The following is a 25,646-nucleotide window of genomic DNA, read 5'->3' as shown; positions in this document are numbered from 1 at the left end:
GGTTATTGTGAGAGTTAAACAATATAGTGCATAATAATTTCATACATCTGTTATGTAGTAGGCGCTTAAAAATATTAAGTTAAAAAATTAAAAGATAGAAATATTTTTTCAGTTGGCAATTAGTTAATATCAAGAGATGTAGAAATATAACATACTGCCTGCCAAACATGGAGTATTTTTAACTTCGTTGCATATATGTAAAAACTAGTTCTAACATGTGATAGCTCTGTCATGTAATGGGCATTCAATAAATCTTAGCTTCTTTTTATTTTAAGATATTTAGAAGCTTTGTCCTCTTTCTTTCAATATGTTATTATCCGTGAATCTACTAATTAGAGCCACAAGTTGTAATTAGGAGGTAGAATATCCTATAAGAGAAAGTCAATCTGTCCAGAGTTGTAAATTTTTGTTCTGAAATTTTTGCTGATGTCTGGAGGTCAGTATCGTAAGGAGTTACTGATGTAAAAAAAAAAAATGTAAAATTAAAATGGGATAACTATATGTAAGCTTCTAGTACTGTAATAGTATATAATGAGAACTTAGTATACTTGAATTTTCTTTTCCTCACTTGGAGTTGCTTTAGATCCTGAATAAAACACTAAAATAAATCCTTAAAATATCTTTGTCTTTGGAATTTGAGTCTGATTTTTGGAAATATTTAAAAGCCACTCAGAACTAAGTGTGGTGAATAATAAATATGAGCAAGTTGTATAATACAATTTTTGGTCAAAAATGAGTTGTGATTAAATTAATGAAACTTTTACTTGTACAATTTAATAAACTGGTTCTGATTCCCAAAAGGAGTTCCACACATGGTTTAGGTAATAACAAAATCTTTGGAATAGTTTTAAAGATTCCTTTTCATCTCATCGAGCCATGTAGATTTCACTTATATGCAGTAAAGTCATATCTGTTTTTAAAATATTTGAATAATTCTGTACCTATTACCTACAGCCCCTGACTTAAATTATACTATGGTTCCCCCAACTTTCCAGCTGCCTCTGCCCCTACACTAGGTTAATTTATGGCATCTCAAGGGGTTTGAAACCAGCTTTAGTACTACAGCCAGTGTCAAAATTTATTGGCTGATGCCAATACCGTTCAGTTTGCTAATTATTTTGAATGCTTTCTATCACACTGTCTACCACCAGCAATTTCATTGTTCTGGCAATGCTCATTTGGATGTTAAGCTTGAGTAGTTTGTATAACAACAATTTCTTTCTGAGATGACTAGAACAGAAAATTAGTAGTTCTTTGGAATAACTTATCACCCTCAAAATTATTTCCTTAATAAAGTGCTATGTGCTTCAGATTAAGACTTTAAATATATCTACCATAAACAAATAAATGCTTTCTTAATGTTTGCAGACAGAAAGGGGTCCTAAATATTTTTAGAATTAATTCTAATACTCTTATAGATGTTAAAGCATAATTAATTCTATCAATGATAATTCCATGGGATTCCTAGGTATGATAAAAATAAACTGAATAAATTCCTAGATGCTTATAAGACAGATAGTACAGATCAATCTAATCTGGAGACCTGGTAAGAAAAAAATCGTTGAAAATCCGTTTTGGTATTTATGGTCTGTTTACTTTCAAAATTTTCAGTTATTCCCCATTCCACTCACCTCATTGATATTTTTATTGGTCACAAAATGGTGATTGTTTCATTTCTGTCATAAATAACTCCATGTTATAGGCAATTTTCCATTAGGGTTTCATTTGACATTAATTGAGATTGCCAGCTATTGGCATCATGTGATCACATATTCAGACTATTAACAGCAGTTTACCTACACTAATCCCAAAGATGCTGTATTATGAAGCAAACACCATTATAAAGAAAATGTTATAAAAATTTTTATGACTTTTTTCTTTACATGTTTTTTTATATACTTTTGAAAGTAATTTGTTTTCCTTTCAATATCCCTGGCATTTTAGAAATGATGGAAGTAAAGCAAGGGAAAATAGAACCAAAGAACCTTAAGACAGTCAGTGTCTCCAGCACCTAACACAGTGCTTGTCACAGAAAGGCGTTCAATCAATGGTTAGTGAATGGAGAACTATCTAAGCATAGAAATCCTGTGCCTTAAGTACTTTCTTCAGTTACAATTTTAGAGTTCTTGGATACAGGCCGTATGGTAGCCACGAGTGGACTTTTGAGCAGTCAAGACCCCTTCCCCACTTAATTTTTATCTTGAAAAGACTGCATGGTAGATGATATGTAGGAGGTTTCTGGGCTCTATAGTAAAAAGCTTTCTCATTTTGAGAAAAAAAAAAAAAGCCACTTTACAAGCTAGGGAGTAAAACAGTGTGATACAGATGTCAAGTCCAGACTGATATACTTTCCTACAATATTGTGTTTAAAATAGCTTGTGGAAGCTAATAAAATAAGGAGAAAGAAATAGAAAGAAAAAGATGATTTTATGTTCGTTGCCAAAATAGCAACTACCTTGGGTTCTTCATTACAAAGTGATAGAGCCCAGGCAGTAGTATGGTTCTCAAGACAGCAGCCTGTTGAAGTTCTGTGAAATGCTATGTAGTTTTATGGTCCCTTCTTTGAGGATACACATTTAGTGCTTATTTTAATAGTTGGATATGTTTCATCATTCTGGTTGGATATGAAACATATCCAACAAGAGAATGATGTACTAGTTATCTATTGCTGTATAACAAGTTACCTGAATACTTAGTAAAAGTAAATGTTTGTTATCTCTATTTTTGTAAGTCAGTAATTTGACAGTGGCTTAGTTCAGCAAATCTCTCTCATGAGGCTAAGTGAAAATGTGGGCTGGAATTACAATCCTGTGAACGTTTGACTGGGTTTGGAAGAGCCACTTCCAATATGGCTCACTCAAATGGCTAGCAACTTGTTGCTTGTTGTTAGCAGGAGGCTTCAATTCCTCCCTATGTTATTAGCTTCATCTCAGTGTTGCTTGAGTGTTCTCATAATGTGGCTGCTGGTTTTCCTCACAATGAGTGATCTAAGAGAGTACATCTTAATAACAGCCTCAGAAGTCACATATCGTTACATCTTCAATATTCTATTGTCAAACAGATCAGCCTCAGTCATTGTGGAAGGGTGTGAATATAAGAAAGATCATAATGTGGGAATCATCTTGGTGGCTACCACAAACTCTAGTAACTTAAACGTAAACAGTGTGCACTGGAAAGCTGGAAAATAGTTGTATCCTCTCTCCAGTTTTCCATCTTGCTAAAACCTTTTATTAATTTTGTATCTACTAAGATTATTCCATTTAATCCTCATCAGAAAACTATGAGTGAGATATATCATTCGTCTCATTTTTAGGTGGGAAATCAGAGACCTAGAGTGATTTAAGTAATTTATGCAAGGTTACACAACTAGTAAGTGATTGGGTTAGGATTTCAACTCACTGCCTCTCACTGGTTTTACTTAATACAATGCAATAAGAAATAACAGATGGGAATATTGCAGCTATTTAACTAATAAATAGAAAGTAAGGTAGAATCAGGGGTTTGTGATCATGTAAGAGATACTACACAGGACAGATCTTGCCTGAATTTTTATCAGAGCTAGATAAACTCTTAATCATTAAACTAGAGAAGTTTCTAAGTTCCAAACAGTAGCTTTGCATTCTACAAACACGATTTTGCCTGGTTCTTAGGATCTTAGATACCAAGATACTCAGTTATTTATGTTTAGGAACAATTGATTTATAAATAAAAATTCTAGGTAATTCACTTATAATATACAATTATTTGCCAGAACTATTAAGTGTTTATTTTGATCTAACTCTGTAGAGTGTTATTTAGTTAATTTTATCAATTGGAATAATCTAGGCTATGCTGCTGTGACAATCGCATGATTTCAATGTCCTGAAACAACAAAGATTTATTTCTTGCTCAAACTTGTTCAACTCTTGTCAGCAGGGTGATTTCATCGTAATGTATCGAGGAACTAGGCCTATGCAGGCTCTATGTCACATGCTTCCAGGGCAGATGTGGGATTTATGGGATCTGAGCCTCATACACTTTTAGATGCTTTTAAAAAAGAAATGTAATACAAAATTACATATACAGGATTAAATATAGAGGCTTGAAGTAGGCCTATAAAAATGGGAGCCCTAAAAATCAAGTTGTTGTTTTTGTTTTTTGTTTTTTTAAAATTAGCTTCACAATAAATCAGTCTCATACTTTAGTGATTTCTAGGTCAGGGAGAAAGAATATATATAATCGTACACTTACTATTCAGGCTTTAATCTGGAAGTGACACAGCCCAAGTACAAAGTAAGTTGGGAAGCATAATTCTACTATATAGCCCCAAGGGGAAGAGCTGGGAATATTTGGTAAACAGCAGTAATAACTGCAGTAATCAAGGAGCAGAGGCAGGAGAAATACATGATTTGAATGCATAGTGAAATCATCTTTTAAACCTTGCATCTATTTGTGCAAAATATTGTTACTTTTCCCTCAGAGTGGAATCACAAGTTAGCTTTCTTGGGTTTCCTGCCAAAAATCATGGGTATAAGCATGTGCATTTCATGAATTCTTATTTTCTTTTTCCTTTAAAAGTAATCAATCCTTTTTGGACTGAACATTCTTCTTTAAATATGATACTATGTTTTGTCAAGTCATATGACATAATAGCTATAAATATACATCTATGGATTTATATAGTATATGGATATATAGATATAATACTGCAGAGAGTATACTATATATACTATAATATACTACAGATATATAGTATATTATATATACATATATAGATATGCATATATGTATGCATATTTAGTGTATATATATGTGTGCATATATATGTGTATATATATATACTGGCTGGATTAATACATCTGTTTGAGAAACTGTATGTAGTGCACCTGGTATGAGACATCGATATCAGTGCTGAGCCCATTTGTGCAACAAGACATTTATGACGTGCAATCATCGCTGATCTGCGGGAAGCTGACAGATTCCAGGAACAGGTATAGGTTGTACAAAAGACCTAAGACAGAAAGGGAAGTTGAAAAGCCTAAAGCCTATCTCAATCAGCTATAAAGAATCTGATAGAAGCAACCAGAAATAAATGCAGGTTGACCTCATTGCTGCCAGGACCCCACCTGAAGAAACAGACTGGCAACCCAACTCTGTGTTGACTGGCCTGTGGAGAGCCTTAAAACCTGAACAAAAGTTCAGACTTGCCCCACTTGCACCTACCATCCCTGATCCTCCCCTTAACTACCTATTTTAGCAGTCTTCTGGGTTGTAGCCCTATTTGGGGGATGGGTGTTTCCTATACCCCAGGTTTAGGATGCAGATCAAGATTGCTTCCAGTGGGGACCATTGAGGCCAATTGGAGGGTTTATGTCAAGCTCACTATTCACAGATCCCCCAGAGGGAAACAAAAGGTGATAACTCTAGTTGATACTGAAACAGAATGTATTCTAATACATGGTAACCCTTAGAAGTTTTCTGGCCCTCCTTGCACCATTGATAGTTACAAAGGACAAATGATTATGGTCAGAAAGACCCTTTGACACTTCAAATTGAGTGCTCTACCCCGCAAGAATATGAGATTTTTATCTCTTCAATAAAAGAGAACATATTGGGCATCGATGTCCCACAAACCTCTGCAAACCTCGGCCTCTGCAAACCTTTATCAGTGAATTCCATCTTCAGGTTAGAGTAATCAAACAAATGTTGAGGAGAAATGCCAACTGGCAGTAAGTCTACTGCCCCCTCAAGGAGTGGTAACTGTCAAACAATAAAAATTACTTTGGAGGTGGGGGCATAATAGGAGAAACTATCTAAGAACTGCACCAACTGGGTATTGTACACTCTGCCCATAGTGCTTTCAACATCCCATATGACTGCTAAAAAAGCTACATAGCTCATGGTGAATGACTGTGGACTACCAAGAAACTGAATAAGGTAGTGACTTCCAATATTGTGGGCACATGTGACTGTGCCCAATATTGTCACTATCTTAGATACGCTGGCCCTGCTCTTAGGAGTATACCAAGTTGTACTGGACTTAGCAAATGTTACATTTTTGTATACCTGTGACCATTGAGTTATAGGATCAATTTGCATTTACGTGGGAATGACAACAATGGACCTTGCGAGTGTCTCCCTAAGGTTACATGCATAGCCCTACAAGATGTCATGGGATGGTAGCCTAAGATCTGCCTCTATTCTCATTTCCCACATCAGTAAAATGAGCCTATTATATTAATGATATAATGTTGACATGTGAAGACTTGCCTCTGCTGTAGGACACTCTGCAGATATCGCTGGAACATTGGTGAGACAGAGGATGGGCAGTAAATTCATAGAAGATTAAAAGCCCATAAAATTGGGGATGTGTGTAGAGCCTCCAAATGCCCCTGCCCCTATTCCTGTGGCGGCCCTTGAGCTTTATAAAGAGGGAATGGAGGAAATTCCCACTAATACCTGCTGCACAGATGGGTCTAGTCAGGTCAACTCATCCACTTGGACTGAAGTTGTGATTTAGCTCAACACTCACACCATCTGAATGGAAACATAAACAAATCACAACAACTAGAGGGCTGAACTCAGAGTGTTTTGGCTGGTGATTACTCATGAACCCTGGCCATTAACCCTTTCTACTGACAGTTGGGCTATTCTGAAGAGATTAATTCTATGGTTTGGGCAATGGGAATCCAAGGAGTAGATAATCATGAATAAGCTCTTGTGGGGTCAGGACACATGGAAAAATATTTGAGTTCTTCGGCAAGAGTCTGAGACTGTCTTCAATGTCTTTTATGTCCTGGTTCATAAGGTACTGACATCCTCTGGCAATCAGGAAGCTGATGTCCTAGCTTGGCAACTGATCTTTCAGTAGATACAGCAGATTGGGTACATGGAAAGAGCAGCCACTGTAGCACAAGGTGGGATGGCATATTGCCAAAGATGCCCAGTTGCTCTTGAAATAGAGTGAATTGGTTAATGCAGTAACAGCATGTACTATGTGTTCTAAACAATGCCCAAGGCAACTGCCAAAGGAGCCTGGGGCCATCCACTGATGAAGAAGTTTTCAGCTGATGAGGTTTTGGCAAATTGATTATACTGGTCCCCTCTGTCTGAGTGAGAGTTCTAGGCATGCTTTAGTTTGTGTGGACACTGTATCTGGACTAACCCAAGCTTTTCACTGCTGCTACATAAATCAGGCTGCCAATATTAGGGGATTAGAAAAACTGAGTACCAGGTACAACCAGTAAGGCCTGTTGTCTTATACACCAGACTAGGGACCTCTTCTGAGACACCCAGTACTGTAAAGGTTTGAAAGTCAAGGGAGATAGACACTACCCTGACTCTCATTGTGGATCAATATGGTATGCTGTTGAGAACACCAAGCCCCATCCTGCCTGAGAAAGGCGTTATCTACTGGAATTTGCAATGCCACATTTCACCAAGTTGAAATTGAGTGAGGGGGAACTACTCAGTCTCCACCGGGATCTTGTCTTGCTGCAAGCCAGAACTTTTAAAACACACTGTACCTGGAATGGAACACACACCATTGAAGAGGTGAAATGGTGGGGGTCCTGGTCTGGTGCATTCGCTCCCAGTCCATCTTCTCATGCCTGACAGAACTGCCTGCCTTAGCCAACATGTATGGTATGCACAACCAGGTTAAATTCCTAAAGCTGCCAACCTCCATCTCCTGAGGGCCAGATGGGCACATTTCTGTTTCCTATTGGTATGATTATTTGGCTGCCATTTTTGTTTCTTCCATTGGCCTGGGCAATGGTATAGCATGTATAGAAGCCTTTTCTAAATCCACCCAAGAAGCCTTAAATCAGGGGTCTCCACTCCCCGGGCCGTGGACCAGTACTGATTCGTGGCCTATTAAAAACAGGGCCGTACAGCAGGAGGTGAGCGGCAAGAGAGCAAGTGAAGCTTCATGTCCATGTGCAGCCACTCCCCAGTGCTAGTTTCACCACCTCAGCTCCACCTCAGATCATCAGGCATTAGATTCTCATAGGAGCACTGGTCCCTGGTGCCAAAAAGGTTGGGAACCACTGCCTTAAATGATTGCTGGCAAAGCCCATCTTTACTGAACACTGAAATATCTCTAGTAAGAAAATCTGTTCTCCAAATTAAGATGGCTTTGGTCATTATGACTGCCTCATAAGGAGACATCTGTGCTATTACCCAAAGAAAAGTGGTATGTTCATACCTGATGAGTCTGCTAGTGTATCATCTTTACTAAATCATACAAAGACACAAGTGAATAATGCCCTGACTGAACCAACCCCCAGGATAGGGGACTCGATAAATTGGTGGTTCAGATCATGGGGCTCTTGGTGTTAAAAATGGTTACTAATTTTGGCCATCATTATTTTGATCTGTGTTTACTCTTGTGTGTGGCTATACTGTCACTGGAGTATCTGCTTCTAGTGCACCCAAAGAGCCACCAAATGAGCCACTTCCCTGCTACTGAAATCCCTTTCTGACTGCTCAGGTCACATTGTGGAAGAAGGGGGTGGGCATGTAAGATTATAAGAGCTGGTCATGAGAGGTGGAGTGTTGAAGAAGGTACCAAGAGGACGTGACCATAGATTGACTCACATTCTCCATCCGAGCAATCAGAAACTCCTTACTTCTCCCCAGTATTTGAAATGTAAGTTCTACCACCGTACCCACAATCCAAGCCATTTTCAAGGATGCAGGCTTGAGAGAACAATGTGTTGTCAAAACTTCTGAACTGAACATGTGAAGTAGCTGAATCCATGTCAGTTTTTTCTATACAAATTTTTAAGTGTCTGGAGGGTGGTGCAGAGACCTACTCCCCTTGCAGCCGCCCCTTTAAGACAAGCCTCATATGCAAGCTCCCTTGCTTATTGAACCTGCCTCCTACCAATCTGGAATGGCCAGCTTCTTTCTTCAGCCTTTCCTTGCCTGTGGAAGGGGCCAATTTGTGAACTAACAGTGGAATATTCAGAACTTAATTTTCATTGGAATTAAAATCCTATCTAAATTCTTTTCTAACTTAACAAGCTATGATTACAGAAGCCTCATATTATAATATGGGAGTAAACATGACAACTGTGTTTTTGAGATATTGCTTGTAATTACTGATAGAGATAGGGATTCTAGAAAAAAAATCTGCAAGATTTATTGCTGTTTCTTCATGCATGAAGAAACTAAGTACAGATTACTTAGAATTTCTCCAAAAGGTCTCTGAATTATTATTATTGTAGATTATTTATTTTTTCCTGTGTAATGTAATGAAAAAACATTCAAAAGTAGTAGGGAAAGAAGAGGATAAAGATTTAAAACCACAAGACATGTCTTATGAAATTAACTTCCCTCCCACTGACTCCACTCTCTTATTTAAGTGCCTGCCTATGTGGTTTCCTATAACTTTAGACACTGAGTAGTAGAACATATATGAATTACAAATTATTCAAATATTTATTTTACAGCAAGGTGCTTATTACTATTACCAATGCACTGACACATTCCCAGTGTATTTGAGATTAAACCATGATCATATATAAAAAATAATAGTATCAACCTATTATTAATATTCCAGGACCTTTTCCCACTTCAGACAATAATCATGGGATAGGTTATGTGGATTCCTAATTTGCAGTTAGAATGTCTTTTCAACTATGTTTATACTGCTCATATTTTCTGTATCATGTTCTTTTATTTCAGCTTATAGATCTATCTTACTCTAAATTCTTAAAGCAGGATCATTAGTAACATTCATTTGCGCCACATCTTGCTTTTTATTTAAATTTCCTAAATAAGTTTTTGTATTTCAAATCATAATAAGTTAACTGATGTAGGGGAATGTACACTTAAAACAAAACAAAACAAAACAAAAAACCTTCTCTCTGAGTCTAGCAATTAATATTTTTGAATGAAGTAATAAAAACACAAAAGTTATTCAGCCAACATAAAGTCTCTTTAGTACTTGTGTTGATGTTATGCACTTTAGTTTAGTAGAAAGGAATAGATACATACTTTAACTTATTAAAGATATTTTTAACCAGAAAAATTATAGGTTAAAAGAGAACCATTTCTTTGGGAATTCTCCCTCTTACAAAGCAAACAAAATAGATCCATGGTAAAAATAATTTTAGAAAAATGATTATTGAAAGAAGACAACACAGAATTGTAGCATTAGTAATTTTTGTTCAGTGTTTCATAAAACACAAGTATAGATTTTTAATAAAAAGTAAAAGTGGAAAAACACAAATGTCAAAAAATTATCTATGTCAAGTTTGAGATTTGGTAGCTATATGACTTCCTACACATTATTAAATTAAGTCGCTAGTTCATTTTTGAAAATCCATTTTCTAGGCAGTTCAGCAGATGTTTACTAGTCATTTTTATTGCCTCACCCTAGTCTCAGACCTTCATATAAGCCCACATTCCTGCATGTCTGTGTTGCTCAACTCAGCACTAGTTTGAAGTGGACAATTTGCATATCACACAATGCAGAAACTCAAAGATCACCAGGCTCCACAGAAAGCCTGAATCACCTTAAGTTACTTTCATTAATTGATTAATTTATTAAGGTTTTGTGTGCCAGTAAAGGTGTTAAGAAACAGCTGTGAAAATGACAGACTGAAACTATCATCTAAAAAATGTAATTTCTATGGTGATACCCTTTAATTATTTTTTCTTAAAATTTGTGTTGGTATATAACTAGTCTGTTTGCCTTATATAATTAAAATATATGAAATACTCAGTATTTTTAAAGGGAATCTGATGCCTCATGCTCAACTGTTTGCTTTCACCTCATAATTACCATATTATCGATGAAATATTGAGAGCAAAGTCTATAAGCATGCCCTACTTCTAAAGCACATATGAAAACATCTTTCAATTTAAAAAAATTGGTTGACAAGAACCTCATATCTAAATATATATGCTATTATAGGATCATATGCATTGCTCTTCTAAATTTTTCCTTCATACTTGACGTATGACTTCTATTAAAATTTATATTTCTTTTAGTTTCCATATTTTTATTCTTTATTTTTTTTGCTGCATATGTTACGTGATAGAGACAGGAAAATATACTGTTTATTATATTTCAAGGAGAGATAATGATACAATAGTATAGAGTTCAGAGAAAGGTAATGATAATGAATTTCCCTGCAGCTGAACTTCCCAGGTTGCAATACTATGTCAAAACTCACCAATATACTAAGTATACACTAATATTCTAATATAACTCACTAATATATTAAGTATACAGCTGTAATTCTCTCTGAAGAAACATTCATTTGAAGCAGAAGTTGATTCATTACTGCAACACATAATTACTTAAAACTAAAACCCAATTGTTTTAGAGTTGGTATCTAGTACACGCTATCCTAGATAATGAGCAGATGCAGACCTGAATGAGTGACTAAGAACATATGTTAAGGAGAAACTCATAAAGATAAGCTAGATATCACTGGGAATTTTAAATGAGTTGGGAAAAAAGAAAAAGAAAAAAAAAATCACTGAATTTTTACAACAAAGAAGGTATCAAGAGGGTATTGTGATGAGATAAATAGGAATGCCTGCAATAACAAGCTGCTTCCCCTTAAGCTAACTGATGCCTCTGGTTCATATGTTTTTGAAGACCAGTAAATATATCTGCAAAATTGTGGTAGCTGATGGTGTAGCAGGACACAGAGGCAACTTTTTCTACATGTTGTATTTTCAAGGCAATAAAGCAAAAGTTGAGGCATTAGAAGGAAAGGTAGTGAAACGATACATCTCAAACTGGCTTATCACTTTGGCCTTATTAAGGAGAAATAAGTTATGGCATTAAAATAAGAGATTGAATACAAATCCCTAGAATATGACAAACAAAATTAAAAAAATAGATTATGATCATGGAAAAAAGGTAGAGGTAATAAGGTTTGCTCTGTTACAGACACCATGTCTTAAGGAAATCTAGAATAACAACGTGCAAGAGATGTGGTGATAATCTGTATCTCCTGGATACGTTGCATGTTTTCTAATTTTCTTTTGATAAGTTGCTTCGTGGTATAAACTTTTATTTATTCTAACAAGACAATGCATGGTAATTACCTATATATTTTCTCATGTTATTAAGACTCTTTGTATACTGTTGATAATCAACCCTGATTAATCAGAATAAATTAGTAAGTTAAATCTGCTCACATATATCACCCTCTGCTTCCATAATTATATTCACAAGAATCAGGGCACAAAAAAGTCTTTAAATAATCTTTCATTTCTTTCAAAATCAGGACTCTAGTCAAATTAGTAGATAGGTAAAGCTTCATTAATTTTTTTACAGAAACATACCCAGATTTTACAGGGTACTTTAGATATTTATTAAATACAGTACCATTTAGTAAAAATTCCATATTTCTTGAAGATTTCTCATTTTTCAATATATTTATGTCTAGTTTATTATAAAACAAGGGCATATACGATAATCATAATGTAGTAAGTAACAATGAACATAAGTATATATTACTTCATTAGCAAGATATTTGTATTAATTGCAGACATTATTAAGAGAAACACTCAGAATATGTGTACCAATACGGCTGAAAATTTCATGATTAGCATAATTTTTAATGATTTAAACTGTTTAGGAAGTAACATTAATCATGATTATTCCTATACTCTCCTTTATTTTAAAAACAATTTAGGTAGAACATTTTCGTCTTTAAGTGCTATGATTTATTTAAAAGTTTCCCATTATAGAAAAACCATTCAAAGATAGTATATTATACCATTGATGAGTTATACTCCTGGCCTATACACTATAGTACATCTCACCCACAAGATTAGTGATAGCTTGTAAATGAAATGCCATCTGTGCCTTTCAGCATGTGTGGTAATGCTGAGGAATCTGAAAAAAAAAATCTTTCAGAGAGAGGAAACAAAAATAATTTCATAAATATTTTTACTTAAATCCCAGATATCTTACCATGGCTTCAAAGGACTCCTTTTTAAAAGATAAAATTTGAAAATCATTAACACTAAACATAAGTAATTTGTAGAAAAGTAAATTAATAGTCATCCCAGAGAAGTAATCTGAGAAGCAGCTTTGTGGTTATTAAAGAGTAATAATGTGACAAATACTTTGGACCCTTGGAATCTTATTGTAATTTTTTCAATTAAATTTATTGAGATGACATTGGTTAATAAAATAATATAGATTTCAAGTGTACAATTTAATAATATATCATCTGTATATTGCATTGTGTGTTCACCACCCAAAGTCAAAGTCAGATCTCCTTCTGTCACCATATATTTGACCCCATTTACCCTTATCTACTTCCTGCCTCCCCACTTTCTCTCTGGTAACCACAAAACTATAGTCTGTGTCTATGAGTTTTTGTTTGTCTTGTTCATTTTTTGTTTTCAATTTTATATCTCATAAATGAGAGAAATCTTGTGGTTCTCAACATTTTCTGTCTGACTTATTTTGCTTAGCATGATTATCTCAAGATACATCTATGTTGTTGCAAATGGCAGTATTTCATCTTTTCTTATGGCTGAGTAATATTCCATCATATATATGTACCATCTTTATCCAAATCACCTATCAAAGGACACTTCAGTTGTTTCCATGTCTTGGCCACCAAGATTAATGCTGCAATGAATATCAGGGTACATATATCTTTATGGATAAATGTTTTAAAATTTGGAGGGTAGATACCCAGAAGAGGGATTTCTGGGTCATATGGTAATTCTATTCTTAGAACTTTATTGTAATTTCTAAACTCGAAATCTGGAAAAATCAAACGTAATAGAAAAACTAGTGCTAGAGATATAAGAGATCACTGTGTTTGGCTTGGATGGGACTTGGAAGTGAAGGCCTAGTTCAGGTGGCTCAGTGATGCAATAGATAATGGAGTTTGGCATGACCTGTGGAGCTAAAGGAACTATTGCCTTTAAAAGCAGAATATTGATCTAATTATTATGGAAAAAAATGCATATCACATTGCCAGCTTTCATGTACATGAATTTTCAGTCTCGAGTAGACCAGAAGATGATATATAAAACAGAGACTTGTAAAGATTGTTCTAACACCCAGACCTCTTTCATTGAAGATTGTTTTGTCTTTTCTTTCAACTTTAGGGGCATTTCTAGTCCAGTGGGCTTACATTCTCACTGGTGAACCAGCAACTGTGTCAGGGTGATGAGGTAGCCTGCCTGGGCCAGGGAGACCACCCCTTATCTTGTACCACAAAGGTGGAGAAAATGTAGTTCCCCAAAGGAAGGGATAGAGAGAAAATGAAAAATTAAAAGGTGAATTTTCCAAGGATGACCAAAATCTCCTCTGAAAGCAACTACAATGTAAAGATTTACTTGTGAGAATTGAATTATTTTTCTTCTTCATGCAGATAGCATGATTTTTTTCTCAAATATTATTCCCACTAAATATTTCTCTGTTGAGAAATATTTCTCTGATTTTTATCAGGGAGGAATAAATATTATCATTTGCCTTATGTTCTTAACCCTAAGGGGATTAGAAGCTGCATCATTCTGTGGAGTAACAACTCAGAGGAAGAGGTTGAAGAGCAGTCCTGGCTGATTAGTAACCTGTGGAGGGTAAACCTGAGTAAATCACTTCCAACTAATACCTTCTGCATTATCTGCAGCCTAGTGAAAGTTGTATTTAATGTCAGGAACTCATAGATAGATTATATAGTTTGAGGAAATAGTATATGAGTTTTTGGAAGAACAGAGACATATAAGTTATCCATGCATAAGGAGTGCAAAAGAGCTCCTTTATATAGGTCACTTCTCTCAGAAGCATGCTGATCATTACCTATTCCCACCTAGTGAAATTGTGCTGTGGTTTTCTTGCCAGAATATTTCCTCTCTTTCTCACTCTCTCGCTCGCTCTCTCGCTCGCTTTCTCTCTCTCTCTCTCTCTCTGTGTTGACATCTTCGAGGTCTCTTTAGAGCATTATTCCTTGGGGAAACTCTGTCTCCTTTATCTTTAGTATAACTGATTTTTTCTTGCTTTATTTCTACAACTCCATGAACCAATTCTTAGAGTACTTTTGTGACTCTTTGTTGTTCCTCATTCTCTAGCTAAGGGTATTAACTTAAAATCCAGCTCTTAATTCTGTTTTCTTTTTTTCTGTTTATTTCTGAGACAGCTGCTGCCTACCTTCCCTCCACTCTTCACTCTGTCTCTTTCTGTTTCCTCTTGCTCCTTCTCTCCCATCCTTCCTGTGATTCTTGTGTTCTCTTGTTATGCTTTGTTTTTAGCAGGTGAATTATCTTTCTTTAAATTAATGCTCTCAAATTGACTATGGCCCACACATGTTTAAGCATCTTCCCTCTATACCATTAGCCCTAAATTCTTATCCTATCAGCCAGTTCCAGTTAAATGTTTTAGTATTACATAAGTGGAAACATAATTAAAACTAACATTGTCATCATCATTCTTTTCATTTTTTCATTGTCACCTACCTCCAGATTCTCAGCTAAGAAATCTATTCTTTTCCAATATACATTATTTTGCAAAACAAATGAGCAAGCAAAAAGAATGGCAAATCTTTTGAAATGTCTCTCACATGTAACTGCTATGTTTTTGTTTGATACTTATCACCTCACCACAGTACCAACTGCTACTGTTTTGTAACTGTTCTTCCTGCCTTTAGTTTCTCCTTTGCTCTGCCAACTATACATAGTTACAGGACACCTTTGTATGGTCAATTTGTGTAACACCTAAATGTAAAAAATGATTGTCTGAAAATTCTGAATAAATCATGTTTATTCCAATTGTTATATATTCCGATAATTTCTCTTTGAATCTACTCTTCTCAAGTGGGTCATTCAAGATGGTCCAAAATCTGATCTCAGACTATAATTTGCTTCCATAGTCTGGCCCCATCTTTGTGTCAAATTCTTTTCTGGCTTTAAAGTCTGGTAATAACATTACCTTTTATTGATATTTTCCTTAGCAATTCTAGCCTATATTGTCTCTTGTTTCTCTTAAATTCTATAGTTTGTGCCACACATTTAAATATATATCTCTTTCTACTTCTCTTTCCATTGATCTATCTGTTCTATAAAATTAATTTCATGTTTACTATATACGAAGTATATTACTCATTTAATTCTTAAAATATCTATTATTATTTCTAGTCTCAAGAATAGAAAACGAAGGCTTAGAATGTTTAACTATTTCCCCAAATCACATGGTAAGAGACAGATCTAAGTGTCCCAAATCTTTGACTTTAGAAGTATAATTTTTCACTACACTAATACTCAAGTATTTTGCCTTGCATTATTATACCAGTACTTAATAAAATCCTAGATCAAAAGGATGTTTCAAAAACCTGAATACAATGAGTGAGCAGATGAAATTATTATGGTTTTAAGTCTAAGATTCCCAGATTGGTGATAATCAACTTAAAGCCCAGATTCAAGGTTTATACTAATGTGATTGTTCCTAATGGCATTATAATTGCAAACATTATAATTGCCAGTGCTTACTGAAACTTCACTATCAGCTATACTGTGCATATATTTTCTTATTTAGTCGCCAGAAAACCTAATTAGATAGTTTTTTCAGCTTACACATTGGAAGAAACAGAGGTTCAGATAAGTTAAATAAGTTGTCAATAGGCACAAAGTAATTACCAGAACAAAGAACTATACACGGCTACATTTACTTTTTACTTTTGTCTACCTCATTATGTATTCTCTCAATCAGTACTCAATGATGTAACACATGTAGCTTTCTGAGCTCTCCAGGGGAACTGAGCTCTCCAGGGGAATTGAAAGAAGTGAGAGTCAGAACAAATTCCAGCACACCCTTTCCCATGTACACAGAGGCTGCTGACTCCAGTGCTATGAAAGTGCTGTTTCACATCTGGTGGTATATCCAGGTAGTGCTTGAAGGTCTCATTTTTCAAGTTCGTTTGTCTGAATAGTTATTTAGACCTTTCTAGGTTTTCTTCTGGGAAGAAGCTGAAGGCATTACAGTTCTGTAGTGCTCAGGGTCAGATGAAAATCACAGGAAAATGTATGCATCCAGAGCCAGACTGAGAACATTTTGGGAAAGTAGGATTAATGACCAAAAGGAGTATCTATGTATTTATCTATCTATATCATATTTGTCATGGTCAAATTGGAAACATAACCTGCATTCGTGAAATTTTTACTTCGTTGTTATCATTTATTATTCCGTTGAAAAGAATATAAGATTCCACTGTCTTTCATTTTAAAATATGGGCTATAGATTAAATGTTGAGAAATATAAAATATCATAAATTACTTATACAAAGATTCATATAAGTACTTATGAATATTGCAAGGCCTCTGGTATACAACTTGCTACTCTATTACTGATTCAGGGATTTTGTAGATAATAAATGAGAGCAAGTTTTGACCAAAACCAGGAATTTTATCAACATGAACATGATCACTTTAAGAGCATGATGAGTGAATGGAGGATATATTATGTTATCCTTAACAAAATAATTACCAAAATTTTTGGCAAATTGAATGTCATCGGGTAACTTGTTTTGTTTTCAAGATACTCTTTTCCCTACTTTGAGCACAATGAGTATATACTTTTCTTTTTACTGTCACATAATTACGGATATTTAATATTAAAAAGATCTACCACTATATTACTTCTACATTTCTATTTCTAGTTCAATGAGAAATAAAAGTAAATAATACTGTGCTCAGTTAAATGTTAAAATTCTAAAGAAGTATAAAACATGCAAAATACTAGTACATCCAATATTTATGAGCAAAAGTGTTTTGGCTGGTCTACATGACATTAGCATTTTTCAATGATCACAGAATTTCAAGCCAAAAGAAACAAACAAAAACTGTTTAATGCAAACCAAATGATTTTGATCAGATCTAATAAACAATATTGGCAGGCAGAGTAGGGGAGTTGTGAAGGATACTGAAGGGCAAGGTAGGTTGAGAAATGCACACACAACTGTAACAATTGTATTTGAAATATTATCACTTAGTGTCTGTTTATTTCAACTCTAACTCTGCAGTTAATGTTCTATCTTTTCATGGCACAACTCTACATTCTAGAGTATGCCAGAGCTTGTTATCAGATAACTGATGCCAGTAAATGCTGTACTAAAGCTGACACACAGTGAAAATCTGTACAAGGACAGATTCGTAAATGGTTGAAATACTTTGAATAATGTTATGTTTAAGTTCAACATGTTCAAGGGTCTTCTGTGGCATAAAGATGACATAATTTATTAATACATATTGTATGTCAGGAACATATAAAATACTTTAAGTTTTTATTCCTAGAATTTTAGATCACCGTGGTAAAATGAAATGTAAGGGATATATCTACCCAGTTAGAGTACCAGGGTAAAGAAATACTGGTTGAGTTAAATACAATTAACTACTCTCCTTAGCAAGAGCTGAAGTTGTTCTTTATCCCAGGATTATATAATGACAACAGAAGGATTTGTCAATAAATACATTGAAATCAATTATGTAAAACTGGAGTGTTAATAAAATAAAAATATATAAAGCAGATTATAAATACAGATTTGTAAAAAAAATATGGTATATCTAAAGATGTCTGGTTATAGTGCAAATATTTAATGGTGAAAGAACTTCCTAATATGCTCCAAGACCTTTTTAAATATTACTTTTTATAGATAGAGACACTGAAGTTCCAGGGGGAAAAGAACTTTGCCAAATACTACACTACTATTTTGCCCAAGTCAGGTTTTGCCTGAGGCCTGTTTTAGGTGTAAGGCAAACCCTATGCTCAGTTAATTATACTGAACTGTTTTTCTGTACAAAATCATTTCTTTTTTACTTCGTGAATCTAGTAGTGTTTCTGTCTATCTCTATTATTTTTTCTTCTAGTCTTTGGTAGTTTTTGTTTCTTTAATTTATGTTGTTTCTGCTGTATTCTGTATTAGCTATTCTGGCTTAATCCAAGTTGATATATTCACTGTAATAACTTATTTTCTCTATTTACAAATGCTTAGAATTCAGTCTGTAAAATATTAAATTTTTAGCCTTAGCAATAGAAGCTATGGTGCTATTGTTATTACTCTCTCTTTTTCTTGTGTTTTTACTTAAATCACAGCAAACAAAGGCAATACATATTCAACATCTGGACTGAGCTACAGCTGTATTGGAAGGGTTTGGTAAGTAGCAAGATTGCTGACTGGGCTCCCTTTTCTCTTTTTCTCTCTCCTCTCCTCATCTTATACTTTCTCTCTTGAATTGCTCTCATTTTATTACGTAGAGAACTATAGCTCTAGCTGCCCAGGTACCCACATTTTTCTCATCTTGAAGGCCCACCATGGCTTATCAAGGAATTTACCTCAAGAAAAGTGTCTGTTATCATCTCTTCACTTAAGTAGCATTTTTCTCCCTTTCTACTATGCTATGAGAGGGATATGTCAATTGAGTCACCAACTTCTCTTGTTTTCAAGCTGAAGCAACTTTCAGGGCCTTGTCCTGTTAAGAACAAGAGTTCACAAAGCCTTCAGCAGTTGTTTGGGTAGTTTCTGTGAAAAAGGACTGGTTAGAAATGAAAAGGCTAGAAGCTAAGCAACTTAAAATATTTTTGAGAAATACAGTAAATGGCTCAACCTCTTTTGTGTTCCTAGTCTTATTACAAGATTAAAAAAAGAGTTTATGACTCAGTGATTCACAAAGATGTATAAAAGGAGGAAGATAGTTTAAAGAATTAGGGACAGTGAAGGAATGAAGGAGCACTATTACACTGACTTGATTCATGTATTCAGTTTACATGAGGGTTTTGTGAACCACAGGAGAAATTTTAATGGAGTCCATGTAATAGCTTTTGGCTTACTCATGAGAAAGGGAGCAGGGATTAGGGGATCTGGATATAGTCACCTTCCTTGAGCACATGGTTACACAAAAGAAGGTGAAAACCCAATGAAATTGGAAAACTGAAGTAAGGAGGGTGATATTGGTGCGTACAGTGGGGAATCAGGTGATGAATTACCAGTATGCACTGAAAATTGTATCTCTCCAATATATGGTCTATGGCATAAATGTAAAGGGTTATGTCCAACTAAAAGTTTAACACATCATTTCTTAATAATAATTATCGTTTTTGTTGTTGTTTGGTTCAAGTCTAGAAATGGATATTTTAGTCAAGATCGAAAATAATCACAGTCTCTATACCTTAATCTTGTCCTCTATATTGTTGTTCTTGAGTCTGACCAAAGGACCGAAGAAAGTTAGACTAGAGAAATGGTTGCTTTAGTTCTGCAGATAACATTTTCAGTCCAAGGAATTAAGACAAATCCTCTGAGAAATGTTTTAGAAATAACTTGATAAATTAATTTTGATGGCTTTGCATAAACTGTGCCTCCCCACCCCATTTCTTCATCAAGATTTCCAGGAAGTTGAAAAATAGATGAAACAAAATATAATAAAAATAATTGGCGAAGTTAGAGACAACACCTCAAATGGAATTCTGATGGTCACACATGTGCACATATTTATATATATGTGTGTATATATGTATATACACACGCGCACACACACACACACACACACACACACATATATTTAAAATCCTTTTACGAGTAAGTTATTCTTTTAAAAATTGAATTAAATCAATAAGACTCCTCAACCACCAGTTCCAACCTAATAATGAAGGTGCAATAGAGAATGCTATTTCTCATGGAATTACTTCTGTAAGATATATGATTGAGTGAAATCACCTGATGATGACTAGGTATATTATTTCTCTAGGTTTTATGGTTTTTATAAGATACTCATTTGCATTTTCTAACTTCCAGGATTTTCTTATAGCTTGATTCAGTAACCTCATTGATTTAAAAATGTTAAAGTTAAAAAGAATGTGAGAATTTTTTTTTTCCTAAAGAATTTCTCAGTCTCGAACCTGAGTGATTGGACTATATTTATATTATTCAGAGATATTTTCCTCAGGATGGACTTAAATTTTAGTATATTTTATATTAACAAAAAGTCTTTTATACCCTCAAATTAGGAAGCTATTTTATCCTGAATATTGTTACAGAATACGATGCTAACATCTTTCTAAACAAATTTTAAGATTTAATTTTGACGTATTATGTTCCACAATGACTATATACATATAACCCATTATTTACTACTGACACACTAAATAAATAAATACAGGAATTGTTTACAATACAAAAGCTATGTAAAACGATGAGATCAGTGTAAGAGCTTTTCACAAATTTATCAGTATATAGTTAAGAACTATCTACCGATTACTATGTGTAATCTCGACATGAATTAATTCTAACATTTAACTCTATATTTAGTCTGTAGCTTCTTAAAATAAATTTGAACTTCTCAGTTTATTTGCAAAGAGCATTTCTATTATATCAAAAGATTTGTTTTAATAGATTCAAGAAGCAAATGCGTTGTTAAAAGCTCTTGCATACCTTCATATTTCCTTCTTTTGGCTATAGCTGTGGTCTCATTTTAATTTTTTTTAAAGTATCATTAAACACATTTTATTGGCAGGTGTGGTAGGTTGAATAATGACTTTCCTACAATGACCACATTCTAATCCCTCAAACCTGAGAATATGTTTTATTACATGGCAAAGAATTGAGGTAGCCGATTGAATTACGGTGGCTCATCAGTTAACCGTGAGATGGGGAGAACTTCCAGGATTATACAGGTGATCCCAATGTAAACACAAGCATCCTTATAAGTAAATGAGGGAGCAGAAGTCAATGAGCCTGAAAAGGCAAGAAAGAGAAGCCTCCAGAGAGGAATGCAGCTTTGTTGAAACCTTGATTTTAGCTCAGTGATGCTCATATCAGACTTCTGAATCGCAGAACTGTAAGGTAATACATTTATATTATTTAAATTCACTAAATTTGTGTTATATTTGTGTTATAGCTGCAATAGGAAACTAATATAACAAGCAGTACTCTATGTGTGTAGCCTCAAAATTTCTCTTGCTAATTTTGAGGAATTAAAAAGATAAAGTTTGTAATTCTTAATTTAACTCATTCTAACAAGATTTAATTCTGGAAGACTTTCATTTCCATATTTCCCAGAAAACAAACAAACAAACAACAACTTGGTAGCAATGGTGGTAGTTATAGTCTAAACTGAATATTTCTTTTAGATCTTGATCAGATTTCGTTTGAGCTGGCTTGTCATACCTACAGATTCTTTTCTTCAAATAGTATGGCCTGGAGACATTTGAAAACAAACCTTGACCCCAGCAGCTTCTACTTACAGTTCAAAAGCCCATTTTCCATTCTGGTAACTTTGTCTTCTGTCTTGCTGACTTTTTATAGGATTCTGCTTCTCTGCTGAGCTCCCTCTGATGGAATTCTCAGTGGTTCCTTGATTGTTTAACTCTGGGCACTGTCTGTCATACCATACTTAGTACTATAATATGCCCTGTCGGAGTCAGTCTCACCCAAAATCAAGCTTGGAATCCAAGGCTATTGTTTGTCTATAAGAAGGATTTAGATAGATTCAATATCTGTCCCCCTGTGAGAAAAAGAAAATGAGGCAAAACCCCAAGACATGTATGAGACTTACCTAGGTATAGTTTAGGATGTTTCTTGTGCTGAGAATATGACAGGCTTATAAATTTTTAAAACAGATTTTCTGGCTGCCTGAATGTTTGGCATCTAAAGCATAGGATTTCTTTCTAATAAAAAAAAAAAACATAATATGACTTCTTCAGGCAATGTCAAGAAGTCTAATCAAGAGTTGACTGTGAGCCAACACTTGCCATCAGCTCTGTTGAGATATAATGATGGAGACTAAGAATATGTTAACTATTTCTCCTGGTTTTCTAAATTAAGTCTCTATCAAGTTAGGTCAGCCAGAATAACATACCTGAGTGGTATTAGCTTAGTTTCTTACAGAAATACTTTCATGATATATAATTTAATATTATGTTCTAAGCTTTTATAGAAGGTTGACATAAGAAATGACCATTTGAACAACATTTCTTTATTGCTTGAGAAATGGTAATCGAAGACCTTGTCCATTATGTAACCTAAAACCTCTTCTCCTATAAGACTCCACATGAAAAAGACCCCCTTAAATTTTGTATTAGGGAGAAAAATATCTTACCAAGTAAACTTTTCTGCTGCTTTTTATTAGCAAGTGAAAGCCATATTAGACAATGGGTTTAATTTACAATAATAGTATGTAAACAAACAAACAAAAAACCTTTATAGCATCACTTAAAATAAAGCTCCTTCCATTTTAAAGAAGTATCCCAGAATAACTTCTCAAAGTTGCAAACATTGATTTTGAATATAACCCTTTTTCCTACCCCATCCTTCAGGAAAATGAGACTTGGACAAAAACAAAATGACAAATGAAGCATCTCAGGATGATGTTCATTAATCTCCCTGTATGTAAATTTGATAGGAAGCAGTGGAGCTTTTCTATTGAGTGGTTAAGATTCTGGTTTAAGTAAATCCCAGATCACTCCACTTATGAGCTGAGGCCTTTAAATACTTACTTAACCTCTCAGTTTCAGTTTCCTGTCTATAAAGTGGAAATAATATACTATCTATTTCCTAGGATTGTGATGAAGATTAAATGTGATAATTCTTATAAAGTACTTAACACAGTGCCTAGCATATAAGGTACAAGACTTAGTAGCTATGGTTATTGTATAAATATATGTGGTAGGTGGTAACAATGATGATAATGATAATTATGACAATGATGATCTCAGTGAACGTAGACCCAGTAGATTAGGGGTCCCCAATAGGGACTTTCTTAGAAATGATTAAAGCTTCCTTAGAAATGATTCTGGACTATGTTTTCAGAGAGAGGTGTAAAAGTACTAGAGTACTTTTCTCCAGTTGAAGGAATAAGATTTAGACTGATTATTTTATTTTTTTACTTTGAGCCTCTTACCAGCTCTATAAAGACAAGTATGGCTGGGTTAATCTTGGGACAAGAAAGGGCCAGCCTCTATTTTGTTTTTTTGGGAAAATATATATAAGGGACTCTTTAAAGTTCATGCTTGGTCTAGCTCACATTGTAAGATGGGTGATGACTGCATTGGGATTTGTGCCGAATCCCCAGCCAGAATAAGAGTATGTATTGCTGGAGCATTGGTTTTCAAACTTTTTGGTCTCAGCACTCTTACATTTAAAAATTACTGAAGATGGTAAAAATATTTATATATGTGGATTAGAGTCACTGATATTTCCTGTACTAAAAGTTAATATGGAAAAAATTTAAGTATTTATTAACTCATTTAATAATAGCAATAATTAATTCAGTGCATGTTAACATAAAAACTATTTTTATGAAAATAACTATTTTCCAGAGCAAAAAGAAAAGGCATTATTTTACATTTTTGAATTTATTTAATACTTGATTTAATAGAAGACAGATGAATTTACATATCTACTTCTGCATTCAGTTGGTTATGATGTGTTGTTTGGTTGCAGTAAACAAAGTAAATCCAGCATTACAAAGATGTGTAGTAAGAAAAGTGAAGAGTATTTCAATAGCTTTTTGAAATAATTTCGGATATTTCTTTTCACACTACCCCACTCCACAAGTGGTAACTTCTTAAAGATTAGTTGGAATGTGGAAACTAAAACCCATATCAATGAACTTTTCAATCTGTTACATTAAAATTATTAAAATTATCTTTGCATTATTCAGCCATGCTTGATTTTGTACATCATGCATTTGTCATTTGAAAAATATTGGTCCATCGAATTATGCAGATTCCCAAATGTTGAAACATTTTATTATACATTGTTAAAAAGTAACAATTTAAAAAATCTAGTGAGATTTTTTTAATCTCACTAGAAAAACCTTTCTGTATTGAGACACTGTCAAACTCATAGAGATAGATATAAATTTCTCAAAATTCTGGTTTTGGCTTGAAAGCTCAAAGTTTTTATCCTTGCCAACAAATATTGTCAGTTGTTTCCTTGAAGTATCAGGCTCACTATGTTCATTTTTGAGAAAGTATCTGCCACATTCTGGAGTCTGAGTACTCGTAGTTTATCTGTTCATGGTTCTTTCAAGTAAACCTAGTGTTCCATGAAAAACGCAGGTAGTTCAGCTTGCAACTCCAACAATTGCACAAGTGCTTTTCTTTGAGACAATCATCATATGTCAGGGTACAGCAAAAGTGATTTATATGTAAAAAGTCATGAACTCGAGGGATGGTATGAAATAAAACTAATAATCTTTACTGCTTAGTTAAGGACTTGAAGTAAAACTGACATTTTTACTGCAAGTATGTAACAATACAGAATATAACGACTATTAATTCAATTTGGTCTTGCTGCTTTGTGCATGAGCATCAGTAGTTTTGCTCACTCTTGTAGCATCAGAGCACATATTAAGACAGTGAAATAGACAAATAATATTTTAGTATTATGTACTGCTATGTCATATGTCTGGAAATCTAAGTGAGCAGATAAACTATTATGTGGGTTGGAACTCAGAGATTTGGTATGGAGATTCACAAGAACATAGGAGAGGATTGTTTGTTTCACTTAAAGCCTCCAATTTTCAACTTTTTTTTTGTATATCATATAGATCAACACTTCTAGTTCCTCATTTTAGGCACAGAGACCAGGAGGAACATAAAGACTCTGATGTCACTTTTTAATTATATTTAGTGTTAATTAGTTTTAGTCAGCATAACTCAGTGTACCCATATAAAAAAGTGTGTG

The 25,646-nt window shown here is 34.3% G+C and overlaps 1 long non-coding RNA gene across 1 annotated transcript in view; it reads left to right on the top strand.

Annotated features, from left to right (window-relative positions):
• Positions 1-925: 925 nt before the first annotated feature.
• The window catches only part of LOC120598105 (uncharacterized), a 73,897-nt gene continuing 49,176 nt past the window's right edge, over positions 926-25,646 (top strand). Inside the window, exons 1-3 of the long non-coding RNA XR_005651504.1 lie at positions 926-937; positions 11,712-11,716; positions 19,058-19,118. This is a non-coding gene — a long non-coding RNA (uncharacterized LOC120598105). The remainder of the gene's footprint in view (positions 938-11,711; positions 11,717-19,057; positions 19,119-25,646) is intronic.

The sequence above is a fragment of the Pteropus medius genome, unplaced genomic scaffold (assembly GCF_902729225.1).
Source record: "Pteropus medius unplaced genomic scaffold, Ma_sr-lr_union100, whole genome shotgun sequence".
In the NCBI taxonomy this organism is placed as follows: Eukaryota; Metazoa; Chordata; class Mammalia; order Chiroptera; family Pteropodidae; genus Pteropus; species Pteropus medius.
Note: the sequence above shows the minus strand (reverse complement) of the source record. Positions and strands in the feature narration are given on the sequence as shown.